Source organism: Chinchilla lanigera, unplaced genomic scaffold (assembly GCF_000276665.1).
Source record: "Chinchilla lanigera isolate Chin_1 unplaced genomic scaffold, ChiLan1.0 scaffold00036, whole genome shotgun sequence".
In the NCBI taxonomy this organism is placed as follows: Eukaryota; Metazoa; Chordata; class Mammalia; order Rodentia; family Chinchillidae; genus Chinchilla; species Chinchilla lanigera.
Genome location: NW_004955437.1, coordinates 10535137 through 10550271, shown reverse-complemented (window position 1 = coordinate 10550271; position 15135 = coordinate 10535137). Strand labels below are relative to the sequence as shown.

Below are 15135 nucleotides of genomic sequence, written 5' to 3'. Positions count from 1 at the left end.
TTGTTATTTTCAATGTAGTGGATGACAAGGTACAGAATCCCTGTTTATTAAAAATATAGTAATTTTATTTAAAATATATAGTACTGTGCTCAAATAAGATATTTACATATTTGATCCAGGAAGCATATCTAGAATGTCACATTTTTTAAAATTAAAAAGTCATACTTTAGGGTGATATTTATAAGGTAGGCCTTAAGACTATAGACTCTGGAATCAAACTCTCTGCCAGTTAATAACTGAATTCTAGACAGTTATTTAACCCCTCTGTGCCTTTAAAAAAAAATAATCCATAAAGTGAGGGATGTTTTGAACAGTAGGGAGGTTCACAAATATAAAGTGCTTACCCACAGTACTTTGCACATAATAAGTACTCTAGCATATAATATACGTTAGATTACTGTACCAGCTGTACTTACATATGTGATTTTAGGAACTTCTCAAGTTTGTAATTTAAATAAAATGTGAGGAAAAACAACCTATGCTTTAGTAGACATTTTGACCGTGGGTTAGTTTTTCATTAATGCATTAATTTTTAATTTAACATTGAAAAATTTACCTTTCATTTAATATTAGTAATTTTTAGACAGAGATAATGTGATTATGTATATAAACATAATGTGGCAACTACATGTGTAAATTTTGTATAATAATACAGTTAGAGAAACTTTTAGATGTTTATTATATAGAAGCCAATGGCATTCCATAAACCTGACACACACTATGATCATATATTGAGGTTTATTGAACTTGAATTTGTTTGATTATGTTTTATTAAGGTTTTTGCTGAATGGAATAGAAAGTTTACACAACTTTGCATTACAATATATTGTTTATTAGTTTTGAAAATCACAACTTTTCTTAAACTTTTGCTTCTCATTTTTCTCTTGTCTGTTGCATAGAGTAGAGAGTTTTACAATCTCTGATTTGGTTAATGTGGTATATAACATTGACTAAGTACCTCCTTTACAGATGTATATATGAATGGAAGCTGCATCATAGTATTTCAGATTCAAACTGAGTGACTTTTCCTGGAACAGAAAAATTCTTTTCAGTTAAGCCACAGACTCAAATAAGATTTTATTCTTAAAAGAAACATAATGTTTAACTGATCTTTTAAAAATCGGAGTTCAAAGTCATGCATTGCAAAAAAGGAAAACATTTTTCAATTTTGAAATCATTTTGTACTGCTGACAGATAAAAGATATTACGGTTGGGGTTAAAGATAGAAAAAATAGCCACAGTGAAACAGAAAAATGTGTTACAGGTTTAACAGTGGTTTTAAGTAATGTGAAAAATTATGCTACTGTGAAACTACTGAAGAATTATTATCTGACTATTGAATTACCTGCAGATGTCAATCTTCAGTATTTGGTAGGGTTTGTTGCCTGACTAGAATGCAGGAAAAATAGTCCACTGGATTACCAAGTATTTTTGGTATATCTTCCGCTCCAAAACAAGTGACTTTTTTCACTATAAAAAGCCCAGGAAGTGATCTGACTGTGGTTAAGTAATATGTGCAGAAAACAATTTTTTAAAAATTATTTAAGGTGCTGTTGAACTCTGACAGTTCATGTTTTAATTGGTAATTCTTCAAGTGACCAGAGTAGGTCTCAAGTTACATTATTCATATGAAATTTAAGTTCTGAATGGTGTGAAAAATAGTTAAAACTTCAGCTGAATTTTTTCTGGCTTACAATAATATACTTAACTCTATTTTAGAAATGTTCATTATTCTTGTATGTAAATTTAGTTCAGCATAACAAGAATGTTTTAAAATAGTTTTAAAACTTAAGTTTATGATCTTTGGGTGAATGCTTTGAAATATAAAATTGTATGCATTTCTAATTTGAAAGAAGCTATATTTTCAAAGATGACAGCTATTTTAAGCACTAGTAGATGTAATTGTCACATTTTAATGTATTCTAAACTAACATACATATCTGTAAGAGAAATAATAGCATAAGAAATTAAGTGTTGTAATTAGACTGGTTTGTTTGTAGCTATTCTTTTACATTTTTTTATAGCCTTAAGGCATGAATTAGTTTTAGATTATTCTGAGCTTAAAAGAATGATTGCAATTAGAAGTTAATGTATCTACTTGAGATCAGCGATGTTATAATAATAATACTTAAGTCAGCAGTAGTTCATATATTACAATTGCAGGTAATGTGACTTTAACCCACTGTGACTGAAGATGTATTTAGCATTTGAAAGCAAAGTATAGCACCTTATGTAGTCAAAGACCATTCTTGTCAGCTATTATAATTAATTTAGGATTAAACTAGTTGCTTCAAAATTAATTTCACCAACTTTGAAATGGAAATATGTTCTATTATAGATGAGGTGTTGATTCATTGTTATGTTGCTGTTTCTAACTTCTGAAACTTGATTTGCTTTCACAAGTAATCTTTAGCAAATTAATGTATTGGCAGTGAGTTTTTTTCTTTTTCTGTATTCTCTCATGGTTAATTTAAGAGAAAGGATATTTTAACCAAAAGGTATTATGAAGTATTAGGATGAAAGTTTCTAGTTTTAAATTGCAAGATTTGTGTGTTCCATTAGCTGCTAGTATTTAGTTCTGTATTTATTTTCATCTTAGAATTTGTGATTATAGCAAGTGAAGTAGACATATATACTTTTATTTTTTTCTCCTGTTCTGAATACAAAATGATACTCAATTTTTGTAAATGCGATCCTGGTTCCAATCAGAAAACTTCATCAGTAGAATATATTTTCCCATTTAGAAAAGCTATTTTAAAAATAATATTTTGTTCCTGGCTTTCACATTGATTAAACCAGGTCTTGCTTTAGGAAAATATGATTAAGTATCATTTTAAAGTAATAAAGGGAAATTTAAAGCAGCTAACCTTTCAGATAATATCTTGTTCAGCAGACCAAAAGATAAATTGCAAACTTTGAGAGATGTTTAGGTAATCTCTAGAAATTCAGTGATACACATAATTACCAAGTTTGTATTATTTAAACAGCATTCGAAGTTGGAAGAAATTACGTATAAATGATTTTAGAAGTTTACAGTCTAAATAGATGCTAACTGAACAGGAGAAAAACATCTTTGTGTTTAAGTCATATAATTAGGGTACTTTCTGAGATTTTATTTGGCAGTTGGGTTCACTTTCCACTTTACAAATTCAAAGAAAAACAATTATTTTAACAAAATCAAATCCCTCATAGGAGACCTGGGGAAAGAAGCCCTGCTTACATCCTATACGTGAGGACCTAAAAATTCAAAACATATTAGTTTTATAGTTTTGATTTTCTTTACAGTAAGCTAGAAAACAAAATCGGTTGTTTTGCAGGTTTTTTAGAACTTGTCTTACTCATTTTACTTTAGAATTTTATTACATATATTGCATATTTTGATTTCTTATGTTATTTTTATTAGTTTAAAAGTATATTTTATGAGACATACAAATATTCATCCAATTTGGTAAAAACATATATTTAGCAAATTTTTGAAAATATTTATTGGTTAAGCATGTTTTGTAAAAATGCAGCAAAGAGGAATGTGGTGAAAAGCAGGAGCCACTTACAAATTCCTTGGTAATTTATTTGCCTTTCAATTCCTTTAAATAGTTCATTGTATGGACTGTTTACAATTTTTTTTTTCTGTTTGAAATGGGTCTCCCTGTATTGCCCAGGCTGGCCAGAGCTGTGTTCGAGCCATCCTCCTGCCTTAACCTGCCTAGTATCTGGGACTACCTGTATGCACCACTGCACCCAGATTTACCAATTTTGAGGTCATTTTTTAAAATTTGGAGTAAAGCAAAAAAATATATATATATATCACTGAAATGGACAAGTGCCCCTTTCTCTTTATTTGGTCACTTATTTGTTCAGTGTTAATTAAATAACTTTTTTTTTCTGTTGTTGTTGTTGTTTTGTTTTGTTTTTGTCTTTTTGAGGCAAGATTTCACTGTTCAGTTCAGACTGGCATTGAATTCACATTGTAGTCCAGGCTGTCTTTGAACTCAACAGTGGTCCTCGGGCCTCAGCCTTCTTGAGTGCTAACAATTTTTTTATTGAATGCATCAAAAAGTTAAAAAATAATCTTTTAGTTTTTGTAGCAATTGGAATTTTACTACTGAATGAAAAATAAAATATTGTATAATTACTTCTAGTTACAAAACTTTTTTCTGCACTGTTGATCTTAACATTAAATATTATTTGTTTTAATCTTTTGCAACAGAGATATTTTCCCTTTTATTCTCAGAAGCAGAGATGTGTTAAATCTATGTTGTGGCTTTTTACATATTTTATAGTTTTTTTTTTTCCTTTTCTTAATTTATTGTAACACAATGAATCAGTCTTCCTTATGTTTCCCTGAGTCTTACTCTCATCTTTCAGCGGTAGTTTTCACAGTATTTTTATGGTACCAAATGCCTAATAATTGAAACACACATGTAATCTTTGAGAAGTCATAAAAATACAATTTTTCTGTTTAATAATATCCAGAAACCTGAAAAACGGTACTCCCTTTAGTCAATTTAAAATTAAACACTCTAATGCAAAAGGATATCTAAGGTGAAAGATGTTTGTGTAATGCTAAACATAACCAGAGAAACTGTGGTTTTAGCAAAGGTACTATTGCTCTATTTTATCAAGTGCCAGAGGCTGCATAATGAAAGTCTTTCAGTTAGTGAAAATATAAGTAAAAAAACATAAAAATACCACCCAGCTGGTAAGAGATCTTCCTAATTTTTACCTGATTGTATTTCTGAAGAAATATGGCAGGACCGTCATAAATTTTCAACATGAACTGCATTTTTGTTGCCAATTTCCATATCCTTTAAAAAGTGCTGAAGCGTGCATTTGCTATTTATGTTTGCAGTAGACTGAGTACACTTTTACTATTTGTGGTTTTAGAAATTGGAAACAACCAAACAGTGGTGCTATGGTCTAAAAAAATAAATTTTAAACAGCTGCGGGACAGTATTTTTAGAATGGTAGGAGTCTTTCTAAAGCAATATAACTGACCCCCACTCCCTTTTTAAATGACAGAATGTTGTCACAGAGATAATGTCAGATTTCCATTGTCACTTTTATTTGTGATGGATTAGATAAATTAAATGTTCTTTTGATAGACATGAAACATCCTTTTCCCATCCAGTGTCCATTTATTGTAAATGTTACTCGATGCAGGGTGTGCTGAGTTTTATCACTTTATAGGCTCGGAATCCTTCACTGACTCTCCTTTGAATAAGAATGATTATTATCTCTTACAAATGAGAAAATGAGGCAGAGAGAGGAGGTCTGGAATGTGCTTGCCCAGGAGCACAGAATTTGTAAGTGGTAGACCCAGGCTTCAAGCTGGTCTTCAACCTCCAACCCACTGATCTGAGTGCTTTTTCACCATATGTTTTGTGCAGCTACCACTTAAAGTAGAAAAGAAATCTCTGTGGGTTTCAGTTTTAACATAAAGCATCTTCCTGCTAATCTTAATGAAATATGTACAAATATAAAAATCTAGATAGGAATTCCTTGTTGCATTTAATTTTTTTTTTTTTGCGGGGGAGTCTTTTTTGAGACAGGGTCTCACTATGGAGTTCAGACTGGCCTTGAACTCACTTTGTAGCCCAGGCTGGTCTCAAACTCACAGTGATCCTCCTGCCTCAGCCTCCTGAGTGCTGGGATTATAGGCGTGTGCCACCACACCCGGCTCTTAAATTTAATAAAATGCATTTAAATTTAATAAAACTGTAAAATTAAAACAAACTTAGAAATTAAAAACAAATTCATAATATGAACCATAATCAAAGTAATGATTTTAATGTAACATGCAGACTTGTCATTCATGAAAACAAATCCCCTTTTTCAGTGTAACTTCTGTGTTATAAAAGTTTGTTACATCTTCTCATTGGTTTGTAATCCTTTTCATATCAGAGCACAGGTTAAAAATTATATTCATGGGACACTGGATGTAAAGTGCTGGGTGCTTCCTGATCGCAGGCCACAAGTAAGGGGCTACCAAATGGGTCTAGCCCCAGCCAGCCTCTCCCAAGCTGAAGAGAATAAAATATACAGTATATACTTTTACCTCTAAGGGGCATGAGTTGTACAGTCTGATTGTTGCTATCTTTTTTTCTTGAGCCAACTCACTTCCTCATCTCTTTTCTCTGTTTTAGCTATTATGAAATCTTTGTGTAGCATATCATGGCATTATTTGTTCATTACGTATTTGTGTATTAAGTCTCATTCTGTGTCCTTTACTCCCTTTGCATTACTCTGCTACAATTAATGAGGCTTTTGCTGCCAATGGGTTTTTTTTTATTAACATACAATTTAACTCTACAAACATACTATGGAAAACTTGCAGTTCCCAAGAATTAGATCTATAGACTACAATGGAAAGCCACTATGTTGCCATCTATAGGTCTCTTTTCACAGTAGTTTAAACATGTTAGTATTCCCTTTATAATTTGGTAACATGGAGACAGATAAATTGGCTGAAAGAGTTGTCAGTATCTTTTGGGGGTAAAAATGGTTAAGCACCGTGAGATGAGATGAGATGAGATGAGATTGGGTTTACAATGGGGTTGATAGAAGGCACTGCAATAAAATATCATAATAGGTTCAATTTTCTGTACTGCAGCTGCATTCTTTGTGTTGCATACAAACACAGTATGTTCCTCTAGAACCACATATATGTTCCTGTTACCTTGGATACCATTCCAGAGACCTGCGTTTCACTGATTTATATATGTACTTAACCAACATGTTTTTCTGCATTCACTTAAGAAGGCATTAAAAAGTAAACCACTTTTACGTCAACAATTTAGTCATAGAGGTTTGAATGATAATTTTACTCTGTTCTTTTTGATCAAAAACAGTTTTCACCAATGCAATAAAACATTTGAAGGTCCCTTTTAAATTGTGAATTTTGCATTTGTTTTAAACAGTTGGTTAAGTAAAATATACATTTTATTTATGGATGTGTAGCAAAGACTTTTTTTTTTCCTTTCTGTGCACCAACAAAACTTTTAAGTATTATTCAGGGTGGATTTATTTTCCCTGTCAGCCAGCTTTCGTAATGCTTGATTCTTTTAGAGGTAAGGGGTACATATGTTAATTTTTTTAACCAGAAACTGCATAACGTAAAATTTGCCAGAATCTTCTTGGTCATGACAGCAGGTCATGTGCAAAACACTTGCATAAGCTATGTAAAGAACTATGAATAATAAACAAAAATTTGTTCTCTCCCCTTCTTCCCTCCCCTCCCTTGTCTTTCTCTTTTCTGTGATGCTAGGAACTGAACCCAGTTCTTGCACATGATAGGTAAGCACTCTACCAGTGATATACTCACCAAACCCTTTTTATTTTATTTTTTTTTTTTTATTTTTTTTGGTTTTTCTCCGGTACCGGGAACCGAACTCACGACCTTGCGCTTGCCAAGCAGGCGCTTTTGCCGCTGAGCTAAACCCCCAGCCCCACCAAACCCTTTTTAAATTGTAAGACAGGGTTGCTTAGTTTGGCCTCAGTCTTGGGATTTTCTGCCTCAGTATCCTCAGTAGCTGGGATTGCAAGTGTGCCTCACCAATCCCAGTGTGTCATTAATTTGTAATGAATGAAGAACTAGAAAGGGAAAGTGAAGATCCAGATGCATAACCTGATACTTTAAATTTCTAAAATGTATGTGTGGAGCATATATGTTTTATTCAATGTCTGTTTAAAGTAAAACCCATGTCATATGATTAGATAAGTAAAATTTCAAAAACATGTTCATTTACATAGTTATCTTTGATATGTGTCAAAATCTTTTCTATTATTTGAGGGTTCACTCTTAAGAGTTCTATGTAATAAACTTGGGGATTAAATCACTAATATTGTAGCCTGCTATGACTTATTGATTGAACTTTTCTAAGAAAGCTGATAAGAATACCTTATTCACCCCCCCGCCCCCGCGCCCAGTGGACAAGTATTTATTGAGTACCAAATCTTTGCTAGGTCTTGGGGGATATAAAAATAATTTGTTATAGTATGTTAATATTTAGCATATAATCTTTCATGATACAATCTTAAAATACTGAAATATCTTAATGAAAAAATAATACATTTTAAATTTGGAACTAAATCTTAAAACTTATTTTTGGAGTTTAAACTTTTCTGATCATGGCCTAGTTATAAATAATATATTTTATGTTTATGACCAGTTATACATAACATATATAAATTATGCATGTTATCTTTTTTGGGCTGTTTCTTTGTTGAAGTTTCAAAAAACAATTCTTATTCCTAACTGTACATTGCTGCACTGATATCTATCTCTCCCTGCCTCCCTACCTCATTAAAAATAATGGTTAAGATTAATAGTTAAGATTCCTTAATGAGTCCCAAACTATGATTTCAAAAAGATGGTCATATTTCTTTTCCATCCTGGTTTTTATATTAAGTACCCTCATCGAATCAAGAAAATTTGGGCTGATCATAACAAAACTTTTTCATATAATGGAAACAATAAGAATAGGATACATTTTCTTAAAAGTTTACATTCTTTTTGTCTGTCATACTAAAAGTCAGACTTACTAGTTTTGTGTCTTAAACCTCTTGGAGTTTTGTTTTTCTGACTTGCTATATATTTTGTAATTGAATTCTCTGAAGTAGTGATCCACCTTAGTGTGTTGTGATGATTAGTAGACAGTTAAGATTTTTGTACCTTTATTCTCAGGATGAGATATTTTACCTTGTTTAGAAATACTAAATCAGGGCCAGGAATATAACTCAGTGGCACAGGTGCCTGCCCGGCAAGCACAAAGTTCTGAGTTCAATTTTTAGTACAAAAAAAAAAAAACCTAAATCAGAAAAATAAAGAATAAATTTTGATTTTTTTACATGGTAGAAGCTATTACACTGCGGGAAACGTGTTTTCTGGAAACCTAAGATTAGCACTATATTTAGGTAATTTATTAGTAAAATATAAGGAGAAACATCAAAATGGCCTGATTATTCCTCTTCCTCACCTAAGTTGAGTTACAGTTTTATGTATGCTTTTTTTTTTTATTTGTCAAAAAACCCTGCTAAGTACTTAAATACTTTTCACTGTCATGGTTTAGATTGTTTTTAGGGATGGATACTGAGCATGTTGGGATGATGTCCTCTGTTTTTGCTTGATGGCATATTTAAAAATAGTAATAGAGTTTGTGATTGCATAAAATTTTTTCATAAAATTTGAATGTAAATAAATTTCTTGTTTTGGAGTATCCTTATTTATTGCTTTTAGTATTTTAAAAGTTGGTTCAAATTAGTAATATAGAATAATGAGATTCATTTTGGTGTATTGGTACATGCATATAGCATAGTTTGATTATTTGAATCCCCACTACCTCCTTTTTCTTTCTCCATTCCTTGATATCCTTCCCATCTCTAAAGTCTATTAGTTTCCCAGACTCCTTTATTTTTACAGTTTACTTAAATGTGGATTGCTCATATAAGAGGAAATAAGTAGACAGACTTATTAACATCTAGTCTCAAGTTCCATCCATTTTTCTGCAAGTGATATGATTTCCTTAGAGTTAGTCTATAGCATTTCTATGTTTGAAAATACGGAGCTGAATGTAAAGAATTTAGTTCCTCCCTCCCCCATTGCCATCTGCCTCAGTCCCCAGTTTGTTACCATTGAGGAGTCAGTAGTGATTCATTGTTAACTAAAGTCCATGGTTTAAATGAAGGTTCACTCCTTGTGTTTCCCCATTCTGTGTGCATGGACAAAGGTACAATGACTTATACCCACAATTAGAATATCAAACAGCTAGTTTTATTTCCCTAGAAATAATTCTGTGCTCTGCGTATTCCTCATTTGAACTCCAGGAGCCACTTGTTCTTTTTCCTTTTTCTGTAGTTTTGCCTTTTTCAGAAATGTCACATAGTGGAAATCATGTATTATTTGGTCTTTTCATATTGATTTCTTTCGCTTAGGAATGCCCATTTAATCTTATTCCATATCTTTTCATGGTTAGATAGCTTATTTTTATTGCTGAGTCATACTGTTATGCGTATATACCATAATTTATCCATTATAAAGATGTCATGGTTGCTTTCAAGTTTTGGCAGTCATGAATAAAGTTGGTAGATTAGCAGTGTTTAGTAAGTTTTAGACTCCTTTGACTAATTATGAAATAATTTAATTGCTGTATTGTATAGTAAGAGCATGTTTAGCTTTTTAAAAATGTGAAGCACATATTTAGAATTTTTATTGCCAGATCATAATTATCTTTGTGAAGTATAGTGTGATATATTAGTATATTTATACACTGTATATTGATCAAGTTAAGATACTTAGGTTGTTGACCATGTTAAACAGTTATCATTGCTTTTTTTTGTTTTGTTTTGTTTTGTTTTTCCAGACAGGGCCTCACTGTGTAGTTCAGGCTGGCCTCTACTCCTAGTGATTCTCCTGCCTCAGCACCCCTCAACCCCCACTGGGATTATACCCAGCACTTATTATTACTTTTTGATGACATTTAATTTTTTCTAGCTATTTTGAATTATACAGCACCATAATGTTAGCTGTCATTATCCTCTGTCAAGTAGAACACCCACACTTACTCCTCCTATTTCGCTGTGACTTTGTACCTGTCAAGCATACTCTCCCCAACCACTCCTTTCCCTTTCCTGGCTCCTGATTAGCACTATTATGCTCACTAATTCTGTAGCTCAGCGTTCTTTAGATTCCACATTTGAGTGAAACTATGTGCTATTTGTCTTTCTGTGCCTGATTCATTTTATTCATCATTATGATTTCTGTTTCCATTCACATTGCTATGTATGACAGGATTTTGTCCTTTTATGGCTGAGTAGTATTCCATTGTGTGTGGCCAGTATTGACTTATCTCTGAAGGTAGGTAGGGTTAGGCTTGGTTAGTTACTTGTGTAGCAATATGTTTCATTTTTTAAAACACTCGCACCATCTTTCAAAGTGGCACTTCCATTGTGTGTTCCCACAGCAGTGAATGAGGGATCTTCTGTTCCACATTTTTGTAACATTTGATATTTTCAATGTTTCAAGTTTTAGTCAGACTAATAGGTGTATAATTGTAGCTCATTGTTGTAATTTGCTGTTTCCTAATGACATGTGCTGAACCTCTTTTGTAGAGTTATTTACCATTTGTATATTTCCTTTGATGAGGTCTCCATTGAGCTCCTGGGATTTAATTATTTTCTTATTGTTACCATCTTTCATATAAGCTTCAGCACAAAAGATCAGCCTGTATATAGAGTTGAAATATGCATGACTATGTATAAAACTTTAATGTCAGATTTGAAGTACAGTATTTATTGTCTTGTTTTCAACCCACTGTTTACTTTGAACCACCTAGCATTTCTCATTCATTTTAGTTTGTACTTAAAATAGTCATTTTTCAAAAGTTAGAATTTAAACATTTTTAAAGATTTAGATACAAAATATAGATTTTTCCCCATTAAGTTTTTGTTCCTTTTCACAGTTTGGGACGTATACTATGCATATTAAGGTATAACAATGTGTGTTTCTTTTAAAGAAATTCGTGTAATAGTTGATGTCTCTTGACAGTGAAACCTGTTCTTTGGGACATCTACTAAAGCTCTGAGAATGCCACTGTGCAGAACATTCGTGAGGAAAATGATGCCTTAGGGTTGTTTGCACTGGGAAGTTTCCTTGGCTTACTACCAAAGGGAAGATAAGGTAAAAAGTTAAAATTTTGCTATGAGTATTAGAGGAATTTTTCTGTGTTTTTCTGTGTTTTGGCTAACGAGAAATATTTCCAGTGCTGTGCTTATTTTATGTGACCAATTGTTTTTCATATCACTTGGGATGTCAAGGAACATGGGTTATTATTTAATGCTTTTCCAATAAAAATGAAATCATTGTGCAGGTCTCAGAGGTAAGGCTTTTGGTTTGTTTCACAAATTCTTCTGAAAAGAGCATTATTTTTTCTTGTAGCGAGGACTTCCTCTCTTATTTTGTAAGTTTTGACCAGTGAAAATGTCTTTGGGTGGTCTTTCCGTGTGGGGGGATTGATACGGAAATCATACTTCACATTTTCTGGTAAATAGGGCCTCTGCCCTTCTCCTTATTCGAACTCTGTTTTATGGTTTCTTCTATAGGTTTGGCTAAATGGACAGGATTGGCTTATGAAATTTTCTGAGGCCTGCTTCTTTTAAAGGGAACATTTCCTCTCAAAATTTGAATGGATGAGATCTCTACCATTTTTTTTTTAATTAGCTGAACTGAAAGGAACCTGAAAATAAAAAATTACATTTTTCATTTTAGAAACATATTTCAAAGGTTTTGTTCTAACTTAAGATTTGTTTTTCTTTTTGGCGGGGGCAGGGTCTCACTGTGTAGTTCAGGTTGGCCTAGAACTCATAGCAATACTCCTGCCTCAGCTTCCCAAGTGCTGGGATTACAGGCATGTGCCACCATGCCCAGCTAAGATTTTGAATTTTTAATGACCAAGTTGTGATTTATGAAGATGACACGTGGAGAACAAAAATGCATTCATATTGGCTTTTAATTCTTTCTTAGAGTGTTTTGTACCTTTGCAACTTATAGATTAAATTTCTACATCAAGCATTTCAAAAAATCTTTTAATGCACATTTACTTTTGCCCAATGTGATTTTATTTGCTATGGAAATAATGATCTCTTATACATAATTGCTTTGAGTGGTTTTTTTTTTTTTTTCTATGAAAGTGCCAACAGGGTATCTATTATTCCTTAAAGAAGATTTATTTTACAGTGCAGAACTTTTCTACCTATATAATGGAAAGATGGCAGTAAGGTCAATTCAAAGTACTTGTAAAGGTTAATAGCATGGCTTAGGCTATAAGTGCTGATGTAGGTAGTGTTCTGTGGTGGAAAGAGATCAGAGCTAGAAGGCAATATAGTTGGATTTTAGATCTTCAAATTCTTTATATTCCCCCAAGGGTCCTTTGTACTTTAATCCTTAATAAATTCTCTTCTTAGCCCATTACTCCTAATATTTTCAGTTTTACTTAGTTCTCTCCTCATATTACCCCTTGGGAGATGACTGATTTTAGAATACTTACCTAAAATAATATTTGCTACTCTGTTCCCTTATTTGCACTAATTTAATTTACTTTTACTGTGCTTGTACTACCTGTCATTATATTACCATAGGTTAGCAATAGCTAGCACAATGGGCCATAGTAGAAAGAGCTCTGAACTAGCGTTTGCTGAGAGATTTTATTTTTAATTATAAAATGATACTGGATTATGCTAAATGCATTTTCTGTATTTATATCTTTCTGTGCCTGCTGTCCTTTAATTTGTTGATAAGGTAAATTACATCGATCAATTTATAAATGTTTTAACAGCTTGCATAACTAGAATAAATGCTACTGGCCAGTTGTCTGATTTTCTTTTTTAATATACTACTGGATTTGATTTGTGAATTTTTATTGGGGTTTATATCTAAGTTCATGGGAAACACTGATCTGTCGTTTCCTTTTCTACATTTTGCTTTTGTTGTACTTTGGTATTTTTGTACTGTATTTGCCTGTATCAGAGCAATATTAGTCATAAAATCATTTGGGAACTTTTCTCTTGTCCTTTATTTCTGGAATAGTTTGTGTAAATTCACATGTAGAGGAGGAAAGATATCTTTTCTGTAGCTATCTTAGGCTCATGACCAAGGCCTCTATAATAAAATACAGATTAGTAGGAGAAAGATAAATTTATTATAACTTTTACATGATGTGAGGAAGTGATGCTCTACAGAGATGGATGTATTGCGTATTTTTTTATGGTGGGTGTAATGGAGAAGTGGCTGGTTGTGGAAAAGGAATACTGGATTAAAAGCATGATCCTAGTGGATAACACTAGAGGAAACAGCAAGTCCTGCGTGCTCCAGTCTGTTCTGTGACCCTTTGTCTCCATCAGTAAGAATGCTCCTTTCCTCCAGGTAAAGAGAGGGCAGTTTTCATGGGAGGGCCTTAAATTTTCCTCAGGGAAAGATCTATTCAGAAAGTCCTGTTCAGGTTTATGACCTTGTTCAGGAATAACAGTAGGAAGAAGGTGACAGTGACCTTTTTCCTTCTGAGGTGTTGTCAGATTCCTTCAGCCTAAGATATTTTGGAGCAGTATGTGCTGGACCTCATGCTTTTTGCTATGTTGTAGTTGCCCGGCAGAATTCTGGGAAAGCAGCTGGGCCTGGAGCTTTAGCATTGAGTCCATCTAGCAAGTTCATTTTGCCTATAATTTTGCTTCATTTTTTAAAAATTACATTTCTTTGCTGAGATTTTCTGTATTTTCATTTGTTTTAAGAGAATTTTAATGACTTTTTGAAGCATGTCTACAAAGCCTACTTTAAAACCCTTGTCAGATATTTCTAATATCAGTCATCTTGGTTTTGACATTTATGTATGTATGTATGTATGGTCTTTTTGAATCAGAGTCTCAGCAGTTCAGGCTTGCCTTCAACTCACTATGTAGCCCAGGCTGGCCTCGATCTTGCAGTAGTCCTTCTGCCTCAGCCTTGAGTGCTCGGATTGCAGTAGTGTGCCACTACTCCTGGCTATTTATTTATTTTTAAAGCTGCTAGGCTCTCTGTCATAATGTGAGGCTGGTGAGTGCATGTGTTCAGCCTCTCACCATCCTTTGCTCCATACCACCTCAAGAGTGTGGGGTAGGGACTCATACTGCCTTCTTACAGGTGGGCAGGTGCTGGTGCCTCTCATGTGGAATGGGCTACCTCCTTGCAGCACTGCAGCATCTCTGATTTCAGTTGTAAGATCGGTTTCTTGCTGAGCCTGATGCTGCCTATCGCGGGGGGTGGTGGTTTTCAAAGTCAAGGAGCTCTACGTCCTACTACCTCATTCGTTTGCCTGACCAGTGCAGAGTGGGCTGGGACACTGCTTCCTTCTGAGCCCTTCTGACACTGGAGCTGGGAGTGAGATGGAGTAGGAATGCTGACCAGCCCCACTTGACATTACCTTTTCAGTTTCTTCTGCTGAGTGGCATGGAGTTCCAGCCTCCCTCTGGACCAGAGGGATACTGGGATAGGACAAAAGGAGAACATTGACCTGCTCTCACTTGGATTGCCTTGGTCAGTTGCTTTGATGCTGTTTGGAGATTGAGGCTCGGCTCCTTCCTGGCTTCTACCCACAACAGATCCAGTGGTGA

General features: G+C 33.6%; 1 protein-coding gene across 23 annotated transcripts in view; it reads left to right on the top strand.

Moving 5' to 3' along the window:
* Supt3h (suppressor of Ty 3 homolog (S. cerevisiae)) overlaps positions 1 to 15135 on the top strand; it is a 441758-nt gene that overhangs the window by 99288 nt on the left and 327335 nt on the right. For 8 of the 23 annotated variants that reach the window (XM_013516861.1, XM_013516866.1, XM_013516867.1 and 5 more), the window contains one exon: positions 11543 to 11674. The exons of the other annotated variants lie outside the window; for them this stretch is intronic. The gene's annotated coding sequence lies outside the window, so the exon portion shown is untranslated. The remainder of the gene's footprint in view (positions 1 to 11542; positions 11675 to 15135) is intronic. 23 annotated transcript variants of the gene reach the window in all.